This window comes from Solanum dulcamara, chromosome 7 (assembly GCF_947179165.1).
Source record: "Solanum dulcamara chromosome 7, daSolDulc1.2, whole genome shotgun sequence".
NCBI classification, from domain to species: Eukaryota; Viridiplantae; Streptophyta; class Magnoliopsida; order Solanales; family Solanaceae; genus Solanum; species Solanum dulcamara.
The window spans coordinates 46,635,523-46,647,962 of NC_077243.1; the positions used below are offsets into that span (position 1 = coordinate 46,635,523).

At 37.2% G+C, this 12,440-nt stretch overlaps 1 pseudogene across 1 annotated transcript; it reads left to right on the forward strand.

Annotated features, from left to right (window-relative positions):
- The first annotated feature begins 941 nt into the window (after window positions 1-941).
- LOC129894730 (photosystem II CP47 reaction center protein-like) lies at window positions 942-12,440 on the forward strand (annotated as a pseudogene). Its single transcript, XR_008767700.1, has 2 exons — window positions 942-1,013; window positions 10,770-12,440. The product of XR_008767700.1 is annotated as a photosystem II CP47 reaction center protein-like (transcript).

Below are 12,440 nucleotides of genomic sequence, written 5' to 3' on the forward strand. Positions count from 1 at the left end.
CTAAATGTATTGGTTCAACATAAATAAAAAGTCCTCGGGGAAATAAAATAGACAAGAAAATCCCAAGGTCTTGATCGAGTGTCTAGGCTACTCAGACTTCACCTAAATACCCATCATGATAATAATCACCCCACCCCCTCATAAAAAGTTGTGCATTGTCCCCAATTCACTATACCAAAAGTAAATGCAGAGGTTAAGACAAACTTGTGGCGCTTAAGCACCGATGTCTATCCAGTGGTGGTTGGGTCCCTAGTTTAGAGCTCGGTGTACTCATAGGTGGATCTGTCTCAACGTGTGAGCCTACATCAGTAGCCACTTCATAAGAGGATGTTCCAATGGCCTACTATCTTGCTCTATTAACCGGATTTGTTCGGTAGCTATAAAAGCATGTTTGGCTTCTTCAACCCTTGTGCTCTTTCTTCTTTGCCTAAGCTACAGATTCCTCCACAGTGTCATCATTAGTGTGTGGTATTTTTTAGGTGCCAATGAGGGGTTATCATGTACGAATAGACCAAGATCGCCAGAGGTAGGATAGTCGGGAGAGAGATAGTGACTAGTATTGGTGCTGCTAGGATAGATACCTCAGATCGAAGTCGCTCGATCTCAATTTGGATATCAGTCATGTTTGGATTTTGTATGCCCAAAAAGTGCTCATTAACCCTCCTCTCAAAAGCATCAATTCATCCATGAACAAATCAATCTTGTTCATCAAACACTATCTGAATCTTTATAGCAGCCTGCTCTTCAGACTCGGCTATTGCTTTTCGTACCCATGGTTTGAGCTGTTGGATCAATTAAGCTAACTAAGCCTCAATTTGAGTCTGTCTTTGCACCAAGTTTTGCAATACCTCAGTTGATATGGTAAGAATGCCCACTGCTTGTGAATGTGGTATGATAGTCAAAAAGGTGTGAAGGTGGTCACGATAGCCTCGGATTACTCCATGGTAGGTGCATCACTATCCAAAACAGCTGTATTTTCAGTTGATGCAGCAGTTGGTCCCTCAACAACTCAGGTAGTACAACATCAGGTTGCGCGACGTGTTGCTAAGTGATTGGATTTGTGTTTTCTTTCATTAGGCTAAAATCTTAGGCCCTTGTAGCCTCTATCAGTTAAGCAGTTCTAGGTATGATGGGTGCACCAAAATATCTACACATCCCATGGATCAAGCATAGGAATGGCATGGTTGTGACCTTCCGGAATGCCCTTTCATGTATCTCACCTATAATGCATCGGGCAAATTTTATGTCGTAGCTGGCCATGATACTTTCAACCACCACCGTGTGTTCTAGGGTCAAGTGATTATCTACCATTGTAGGCCACAGGCAAGATTGCACTATGGCCCACTAAAATTTGTTATAAAGTTCAGTGATGCTCTCTTGATTGGAGCTGAACCGGAGACCCGCTCGGCATTAACTCCTTGTTCAGCAATATATCTGGATACCCATCTTAGAAACCCTTCTTTTTGTACCGGATCTCATATGGCATTTCAATTTCGAACAGTGCTCATTCGGTGATCAAATTCACCTGTTGAGGTAGGCGGTCACGTTCTGGTATGTCGACCGAAATACAACAAATATGGTGCTAGTCAACGGTGGCCGGTCTACTTCCTTTTCCTTGGGCAGTTTGGTATTCTTCATAGTTGTCTCATAAGGCACATAAAATTCTCAAACCATGTTTTCTTACCCTTTCAAGGAAGGGGGAAAATGACATTATATATATAGCATGTTTAAATAGAAAATAAACAAATCCTATCCTATTTTTTTAAAATCCTATTTTGGGTGGATTTAAAATGAATTAGAATTAAGAAATAGGATTTTAGGGATAAGGAATAAATTAAACGAACCGACCATGGATAAATCCAAGAGACCTTTTCTTAAATTCAAGCGATCTTTTCATATGCATTTGTCCCAATTCAATTGGGGGATTGAATTGATCATAGAAATATGAGTTTAATTAGTCGATTTATTACTGAACAAGGAAAAATATTATCAAGACATGTGAATAGATTGACCTTGAAACAACAACGATTAATTACTCTTGCTATAAAACAAGCTCATATTTTATCTTTGTTGCCTTTTCTCAATAATGAGAAATAATTTGAAAGAACCGAGTTGACCGCTAGAACTACTAGTTTTAAAGCTCAAAATAAATAGGCTTACTTTTTCTTCACTTGAATCATAATTACAAGAATCTAGATTTGAGTGAATCTAGATCTGAGTATTGTGTCGTAAGAAAAAAATAAATCAAAAAAAAAGAAATATTTTTTATTGAATTGAACGTGTTCATTCATTTTGACTACTTTAGCATATTTTCTCATACTAATTTCTACTCTACCCTTCCGGAGTTCATTCTCTGGGTAACTCAATTTAAATTATTCTAGTTGATTCTTTTCAATCTACTTCCTTTATGATTTCTAACGAAATCATAGAAAGATAATTCCTATTTGATATAGCTATTTGTGCAAGTATTTTACTGTTAAGAAGAAACTATCTCTTGTATAGATCGTATATTAATCTACTATAACTATAGCATACTCCCCTTTTGTGAATTACTGCATTTATCCTAGTGATCCACAAATGACAAAAATCTCTTTTATTCCTATCCCTATCCCGATGAGCCGAAACTGATGCTCTTATTTTTTGTTGAGTAATAGTTCTAGTTAGCCTTGAATGAGCCCCTCGAAAGCTTGATGCAAATAACTAAATTTTTTGTTCTACGTCTCCAAGCTATACATCTCCATTTAATTTGTGCATTGAATAAATGAAATTTGATGAATAACTAATTGGTTGCCTTTCTTTCATCTATTCTTTCCCCCTTCCTAGTCTATTAATAACAAAACGGATTTTTCCAATGTATAAAATCAGAATTCCAATGGCTTTGGCTACTCTAACCTTTCCGGCCACGATTGTTTTTAGGTATTTCACTGTGAAATAAGACAGAAATAAGAAACTGTATTTTCCTAGGTATCAAAAATATAGTAAATAAAAGAAATAAAAAAATAAATAGTGAGTTCCTTCGTTTCTATGGTTACTTCTTAAACGGTGAGGTCTTCTCTATACACCGGAGTCTTTACTTTATGCTTTAAATTAATATTTAATCAATTAATTGATGTTATTGGGAACTTGTATAATTCACACGCTTTGTCTCTAACCATGAATTATCCAGTAATAGGTCTTTCACAATCAGATCTACCTGTAACACCCCAACTTTCCAAAATGTGTAAATTAGCTTGTACCTTGACGAGAAGACAAGAGAGTGATTAATAAATTAAACAATTATGGGGTATGTCACAATTTAGGTGTTCAAGATTCGTATTTCAAGTTTTAAATTTTGGCGCGTTGCAGAATAAAAGTTGGCAAAAATTATCGTGAGTTCTTTTATAAAGATTTTTCAGAAATTTGGGCTTTTCTCCCAATTTATAAGGATTTTTGGAGCCCGCAACCTATCAAATCAAAACTATACGACTCTAGCTTCCAACATATCAAACTATTCATCAATGATACTTCATAATAGGGAGATATTCACATTTTTGTAAGAATGCACAAGTAGGCACGTGAAGCGGGCCCCCTAGGTCAGTTTAACTTTATATAAAGCAGTCTCCACTATTTTATTTTTCATTTGAACGTTTCCAGCAACTAAAATACAGAGAAATTCCTCCCTAATCCATAAAATACTCTTTAGATCTTGGTTATCTCATCTTGCAAGCTTCGAGAAAGTTGCTCTACGTTCCAAGCTCATCATTTTAGCATAGTTTGCCTTGTGAATTATGAAGCGTAGATCTGCGGAGGTTGTGACAGTAGGGGTTTTGTAGTTTTTGGGGGGTTTGAGTTTTATTTCAAGGTTAATATCAAGGTAAGACCCTTCTTTCACTAATTTTAGCCTCAAAAAGGCACAAATAGTCATTTGCGACAAAATTTCATATCTTTTGTCGGATTGTCATGACACTTATATTCATGAACTTATTATAAGCATATCATGTTGTAGTATTAGGGAGGGATTTGGAAAGAAGTCAATAGGCACTGTGAAGTCATCGACAAAGGTATGTTAAGTCTATTTCCTTATTCCGGCATGTTTCCTTAAAGCTTAGGAGCTACAACAAGGTTGTGGTTATCAGTGTTATATTTTAGCCAAAATTGTTGGTTGTTGTCTGACCAAGTTTTTGTAATACTACCTTGTTGGGATTTATATTTTATTAGTACCGGCCTTAGTTGGGCATGTCTTAGAGGTCGTTCGTATAGGTTGTTAATAGCTAAATTACTTGCCTTTAGCCTATTGAATTGTTATTATTTCCCTTGGGGCTATGGGTGGTTAGATGAAGGAATGTGATCATGCCTAAGAAGTCTATGTGCATCCTACAAAACTATGGTATTTACTAAGAGGGCTATGAGTTTCCTATGGGGTCATATTAATGCCTGAGAAGGCTATGTATGATTATGGGGCTATGTTGTTGCCAAGAGGGCTATGAATTGACTATGAGGTTATATTGATTCCTAAGAAGTCTATGTGACCGCCTACGAGACTATGGGAATACAGATAGGGGTATATAGACTGACTTGGCACCTTCTAGGCTTATGGAGGCTTAGGCAGGTGGTCTTGTTTGTTGTTTGTACCTGTCGAGCTTATGGGGGCTTGGTTAGGTTGTTGTATTATTAGTTTTAATGTGTTTATATTTAGGAGTAGGCCAGTACGCTTATCTTAGTCTTGATTCATTTATGTGATTACTCTTAGTATATTATGATACCTGCTTATAGTCTATCGTCTTTCATACTCGGTACATTATTTTATATTGATGCCCTATTTCCTAGGGGCACTGAATTCATGCCTGTAGGTCCGACAGATGATCGGATAGACCTCCTCAGCAACAAGGTTGACTTCTACTAGGTTGGCTAGCCCCTTTCTTCCGGAGCTGCCAGAGTTTAGAGGTTTGTTAGCTTTTGTTGTATATATATTTTTGGGTAGGATAGGGCCCTATCTCACCAAGATTTACTACTTTTAGAGGCTTGCAGACTAGTGTGTGGGTTGTATAGCTACGTTATGGCCAGGTTGGCCTGGTTTGTTGGGTTGCTGGGCTTGATAGTTGTTTCATGCATTGTCTTGTTATATACCTGCTTTCAGCTTTGGTATAGAGATCATGGTGGCCTCGACAGCCTAATCAAGACTTATGTGCTAATTGGCTATTTATATATATAAACTATTAGGAGTAGCTATTTCATTTATAGGTTTGTTGATAGGGCCTTGTCATTCGAGGGCATGATTTTAAGTCAAGATATACCTATTTATTTTCTTGATTGAGGGTGGCTGCCCTGCGCTAGTAGAAAATGGTTTAGTAGGGTCGGCTCGAGCCTGAGTTTTGGCATTGGGTGCTAGTTTCTCCCCTTGAGTTTGGGATTTGACAAACTTGGTATCATTGCAACGTCGTATCCTAGGGAATCTGTATGCCGTGTCTAGTAGAATCTTGTTTATAAATATGTTGTGCACCACATTCTATAAGCAAGAAGCTACAGGCTATATTCGAATGGTCATCCTTCTTTTGCTCATATCGTGCTATAGAGCGGTGTCTTAAGGGTTGATTTTTTCAGGATTATAATTGATAATTGTTTATAGTGCGAGATGGCTTACACCAGATAGGCCACAGCTAGCCAAGGGCTAGATACAGTTGTAGGTGAAGGTGCCGGCAAGGTACCACAGGTGGATGTGGCCCATTGGAAGACATTGGGGGAGATATCTTCTCAGCCCCCTATAGCTTCTCCACCACTTCAGGATCCTCTAAGGGATATAGGACCCCTGCCTCACCAGCGCTACCACCTTTAGCTCCTCCTATTCCATTTGATCAGGATTTCAAGAGTGCAGTGTGTATGTTAGCACAGCTAGTAACTGCACAGCGCCATTCGATTGCGCTAGATGTTGTCGGACCTTTTAAAGGGCCCAGAAGTTCAAGAGTTTGTAAATTTCTTACCTTGAATCCTCCACAGTTTATAGGGACATATCACAAAGAGGACCTTCAGCATTTTGTTGATCAGCTTCATAAGATCTTTAGGGCCATGCATGCCCCAATAATTGAGTCAATTGAGTTAGCAGCATTTTGATTACGTGATATTGCAGTATTGTGGTACGAGAGTTGGGAGAGATCCAGGGGAAAATATGTACCTCTACCCGCTTGGGATAACTTTAGAGAAGCTTTTATAGATCACTATTTATCTCGAGAGATTAGGGATGCCCGAGTAGATCAGTTTCTGAACCTTCGACAGGGCTGCATAAGTGTTCGAGAGTAAGGACTAAGATTTGATTTATTAGCTAGATATGTACCGGCATTTGTTGATATGATACATCAAAGGGTGCATAGATTTGTGGGAGGGCTTGATTCAGACTATATCGATGCTTGTTCTACCTCTGCACTAAATGATAGAATGGATATCTCGTGTATTTAGGCCTTTGTAAGGCATAGAGGACCATCGACATCTATAGTAAATGAGTGATAAGGTTAAGCAGAAGAAGAGGGATAGGACCATTGGTTCAAAGGGAGAGTTTCAGGGTAGTCCCAGACCCCGATATTCTAGTAGGCCACCTAGACCTCTACCGTAGCAGTTCTAAGGTAGTAGACTTGATCGTCGGGGATAGTCAAGCCCAAGTGATGGTTTAGGAGCATCAAGCTCTCAACAGTAGAGGAGTTCAGACCAGGCTTGGCCACCCCCACCGCATTATGCTACTTACGGTAAGATGCATTTTAGGAGATGCAGGCAGGGTTCCACGGGATGTTACTCCTTTGGACAAGAGGGTCATGGGTGGACGAACTACCCGACCATAGGTCAGAGTGGTATGAGTCAGCCGACAGGTTCAGCAGTAGGTTCTTCTTCATCGACATAGTGTATAGGGCGTAGACCCCAGACTTCAGTAGTAGAGGTAGAGGTAGAGGCAGAGGTAGAGAAGGAGCATCTAGTTCTGGAAGTGGCCAATACCGTACATATGCACTTGTTGACCGATAGGACTCAAATTCGTCACCAGATGTTGTGATAGGTATATTGATTATTTTCTCCCATTATGTTTATGCTTTGATAGATCCTCGATCTACTTTTTCCTATGTTACACCTTTTTTGCGGGGAAGTTGGTTATAGTAGCAGAGTCATTAAATCGACCATTTATTCTGTCTACAATAGTTGGTGAGTCTATTATTGCCAAGAGAGTATATCGAGGTTGCACGATAGAAATTATTGACTTTCAGACCTATGTAGACCTGGTAGAGTTAGAGATGGTTGATTTCGATATCATCATGGGTATAGACTGGTTAGTGTCTTTTTTTTGGGTAGGATGGGGCCCTGTCCCACCAAGCTTTACTACTTTTAGAGGCTTACAGACTAGTATGAGGGTTGTATAGATACATTATGGCTAGGTTGGCTGGTTTGTTGGCTTGTTGGGCTTGATAGTTATTTGATGCATTGTGTTGTTATATAACTGCTTTCAGCTTCTATATAGAGATCATGGTGGCCTCGAACGCTCAATTAAGACTTATGTGCTAATTGTCTATTTCTATATATGAACTATTCAGAGTATCTATTTTGTTTATAGGGTTGTTGACAGGGGCCTTTCTGGTTGAGGGCTTGATTTTAAATCGAGATATACCTGTTTTTTTTCTTGATTGTAGGTGGCTGCCCTATGCTAGTAGCAAATGGTTCAGCAGGGTCAGCTCAGGCCTGAGTTTTGGCATTAGGTGTCAGTTGTGCCCCTTGAGTTTGGGGCGTGACACGACCTATACAGTAACAGTATTTAATTATGAAAGTTTGTTGGGTAGCTGACCCTCTTTATCTGCTCTTGCCAGATTGGGGGCCTACCTAATCTTTATGTTTTATACTTTTTAAATAAGATTTCCTCCGGTTAATGGATAACCTTTTATTACCAATGGAGAATTTCTTATTATCTTAAATTCAGGTGATTGGATTTACACCAACGGAAACTATAAACTTCATACACAATCTATATGATAAAGTTTTTTTTTAATAATGGATGGAGTTCCTTTTTCCATCCTATCCCATTCACCGGTACTAATCATTGATACTGTAAAAGTCATTTTCGTGCTTTTGTGCCATCTCATGATCAAAATGAGTTGCACGTACACCCTAGTACATGTTCCTCGACATTGAGGACACCCCCAAAGAGTGGGAGATTTTGTGACATTTCTGATTGGCTGTCTTGTATTTTTAATAATTTATTTAATAGTTAGCATGTTGAATCGTATACATAATATGTTGGATTGGTTTAGATTGATCCTAACCGAATGATAGTGAATTACTTCTATTTAATAGAATATTCAATTCGAAGATAAAATCTCAAATCACAGATTTGCGCAAAATCCATATTATTTTCCTTGAACCGATACAAAATCAACAATTCCGTAAGCTTGGTCTTCTATTGCTAATATAAAAATATCTCTTTCCATATCTTTAGATACAAGCCATAAGGGTTTGCTCATTCTTTCTCCATAAACCCTTATGGGGGTTTTACGCAATTTCAGTAGTTCTTCCGCTTACACGATAAATTCGCCTACTTGTGCCATATAAAAACCACTAGCAGGTTCATGCATCATTACCCTGATGATATAACAAAAAACCTTCCCCTGTCTCGTATGATAAACCAAAGAGAAAAGAAAGATAAAGAATAGAAAAAAGAAAGAATTGAACAACCGTACAGGCAACTTTTGTGCAACGGCTCTACAAAAAAATTGACCCCCCCTTCATTTCGATTGTTTCTATTGAAGAAATAGAAAAATAAAATCTATCAGAGTCGGATGGTTATATAATCAAATTTTCATCCTTCCTTTCGGAGGAATTAAAGAATACTATGATAGCTCCATTGCTTTATATGTTTATTTTTCTTCTTCTTTTTTTGTCTGTGATTCAGCAATCCCAAAGTTTCTTTTTAATCCGATCAAATAAGGAAGAAATATTTTTTTGTACTCTTTCATAACATAAAATTGTAAAGAACTCTCCGTCATGAAAACAAAAAAGATTGTGACGCTGAATTGAACTCCCGATAGATAAGAAAAAATCAGAAATACCTCTTATCTTATCTACTCTCTCGATACAGATCTAATGTTTTGAAAAAAAATAATACAAAAATTTCTCATATTGAATTCGAAGTGCCATGCTATTGTTACTTAGTATTCATATGGCAAAGGCATAGTCTTCTTTTTTCTCTCAAATAAAAACCTCATTGGCGCCAAGCGTGAGGAAATGTTATACATTTGGTAAGTTGTCCTCCGACAGGACAAAAGATCCCATTGAAGCAGCTAATTCTATGCATACTGTACATCTGGTGGCACAAATTGCATAGTATCATAAATGGCAATCCCAGGTATAACCCAGCCCTAGGAGAGTTTACAAACAAATACAGTTCTTTGGTCTCATCCTCCATATTGAGATATATCATAAGACCAATAAGTTGATTCGAAAGGTCGGTACTAATCCCTTGGCCTAAAAAAGTAACCTTTCTCAATAAAGTCGGTTGATTAGGGTAAAATTGTATCCCTTAGGAACCATACATGCGCCATTTGATGCATACGGTTCAAAAAAATTGTGAATCAATGTCTAGATTCAAGTCCACTTTCTTTTTTTTTCTAGAAAGGTTCTTTCTTACTTCTAACGAAAGGGATTTTCTTTGATTTTTCAATAAAGACGAGTTTTTACTCTTTTTTTGTATTTTTGATTTTCCATTCTAAATTTCGAAGTTATAAGAAAGGTTCATTAAACCTATCAAATTAACTTCTCATTGATGTATTCTTTCATCAATATTTAATCCAAACCGCGATGGTATTTTCTTGTTCCTGAATGAGTCTGTTTCATCTTTTTGGGTTTATGCTCTACTCCGAGTAAAGATTCGCCCGATTTTGATATACACATATAGGACAAATGCTCCCATTACCATTTCTTTTTGTATTTCTTTTTTTTCAATGCATTTTATACAAGTATTTATTAGAGTTGAGATAATTTTGCTAGAGAATTAGGATCTCTTTACAAAGAAAAAATATGAATAGCAATCATAGCTATCTTACCAATCCAATTGGATTTTTATCTATACGGAGCCTGGATACTCCATTTTTTTAGTCTAACCAAGCCAACCATAAATTCTAATTGATAATAGTAATATGAATCCCCTCAAAAATCGATCTAATTGCATTTCAAGCTCCAAATATTTGATGATTCAATTTATCTTTCTTGGGCGAAACGGGGGATATATCAATCGGTGGAGAGAATGGGGAAATACCATATGAACCAATATATCTGACAAGTCGTACAATACATCAACCCAAGATGAAATTGAATCTCCAGGATTTTGGAATATAACTTTTGGAACACCAATAGGCATTAAATGAAAGAAAGAATTAAATACTATATTTCACTTTGAGGTGGAAACGTAATAATTTTTTTATTATCTTAATAATATTCGTATTGGTTTTTATCGTATTTATTTTATCCATAAATTCTAAAAATCCATAAAGAAAGACAGAATTAATAAGCTCAAATTATTACGAATAGGTCTTTCTAATGATAAATAAGTATGCACTCATTCGCTCATATAAAATGCGATCACCCCCCCCCCATTGCCTATTGGTACTTATCGAGTATAGAATAAATATTCTTCTCTTTGTTCCTATGAAGAGAATTGTTCCATTATTATCGAAAGAATAGAAGCCCTTGTTCAGAAATAATCGACTCAACAAGAGTGGTCCATAGAATAGTCCTATTATAGTCTTTTCCAATGCAATAAAGTTATGTAGTGTCTATTTATCTTTGATATAAGGGGTATTTCCACTGGTTTGCCTTGGTATCATGTTCATACCATTGTATTGAATGATCCCGGTTGGTTTCTTTTTATTCATATAATGCATACAGCTCTGGTTGTTGGTTGGGCCGGTTCGATGGCTTTATATGAATTAGCGGTTATTGATCATTCTGATTCTGTTCTTGATCCAATGTGAAGACAGGTTATGTTTGTTATACCCTTCATGACTCATTTAGGAATAACCAATTCATGGGGCAGTTGGAGTATCACGGGGGGACTGTAACGAATCTAGGTATTTAGAGTTATGAAGGTATAGTAGGAGCACATATTGTGTTTTCTGGCTTATGCTTTTTGGCAGCTATCTGGCATTGAGTGTATTGGGATCTAGAAATATTTTTTGATGAACTTACAGGAAAATGCTCTTTGGATTTGCCAAAGATCTTTGGAATTCATTTATTTCTCTCAGTGGTAGCTTTCTTTGGTTTTAGTGCACTTTATGTAACAGGCTTGTATGGTCTCGGAATCTGTGTGTCCAATCCTTATGGACTAACGATAAAAGCACAACATATAAATCTAGCGTGGGGCATGGAAGGTTTTGATCCTTTTGTTCCAGGAGGAATAACCTCTTATCATATTTCAGCAGGAACATTGGCCATATTAGCAGGCCTATTCCATCTTAGCGTCCATCTGCCACAATGTCTATACAAAAGATTGCGTATGGGAAATATTGAAACCATCCTTTCCAATAGTATCACTGCTATCTTTTTTTCAACTTATTATGTGGTATGGTTCGGCAACTACCCTAATTGAATTATTTGGGCCCACTCGTTATCAATGGGATCAGGGGTACTTCCAACAAGAAATATATTGAAGAGTTAGTGCTAGGCTAGCAGAAAATCAAAGTTTATTAGAAGCCTGGTCTAAAATTCCTGAAAAATTAGTTTTTTACGATTGCATTGGCAATAATCTGATAAAAGGAAGATTATTCAGAGCAGGTTCAATAGATAACGGGGATGAAATAGCGGTTGGATAGTTAGGACACCCTATCTTTAGAGATAAGAAAAGGTGTGAAATTTTTGTATGTCGTATGCCTATTTTTTTTAAACATTTTCGGTCGTTTTGTAGACGGCGATGAAATTGTTAGAGCCGATATTCCTTTTAGAAGGGAAAGATCAAAGTATAGTGTTGAACAAGTAGGTGTAACTATTGAGTTCTATGGCGTTGAACTCAACGGTGTCATTTATAGCGATCCTGCTACTGTGAAAAAATATGCTAGACGGGAACAATTGGGTGAAATTTTTGAATTAGATCATGCTACTTTGAAATTCGATGGTCTTTTTCCTAGTAGTCCAAGGGGTTGGTTTACTTTTGGGCATGCTTCATTTGCTTTGCTCTTCTTCTTCGGACACATTTGGCATGGTGCTAGAACCTTGTTCAGAGATGTTTTTTCTAGTATTGACCCAGATTTAGATGTTCAATTCGAATTTGGAGCATTCCAAAAATTTGGAGTGCCAACTACAAAAAGACAGGCAGCCTGATACAACATTGCCTTGGTATCTTTCTTTCGCCCCTATTTTCTTTAATTTACTTTTATTGACATAGGGTACCAGAGAAATATTTATTTGAATCAACTTTGTTTTTATTCTTGTTCGTTCTTTATTTGGAA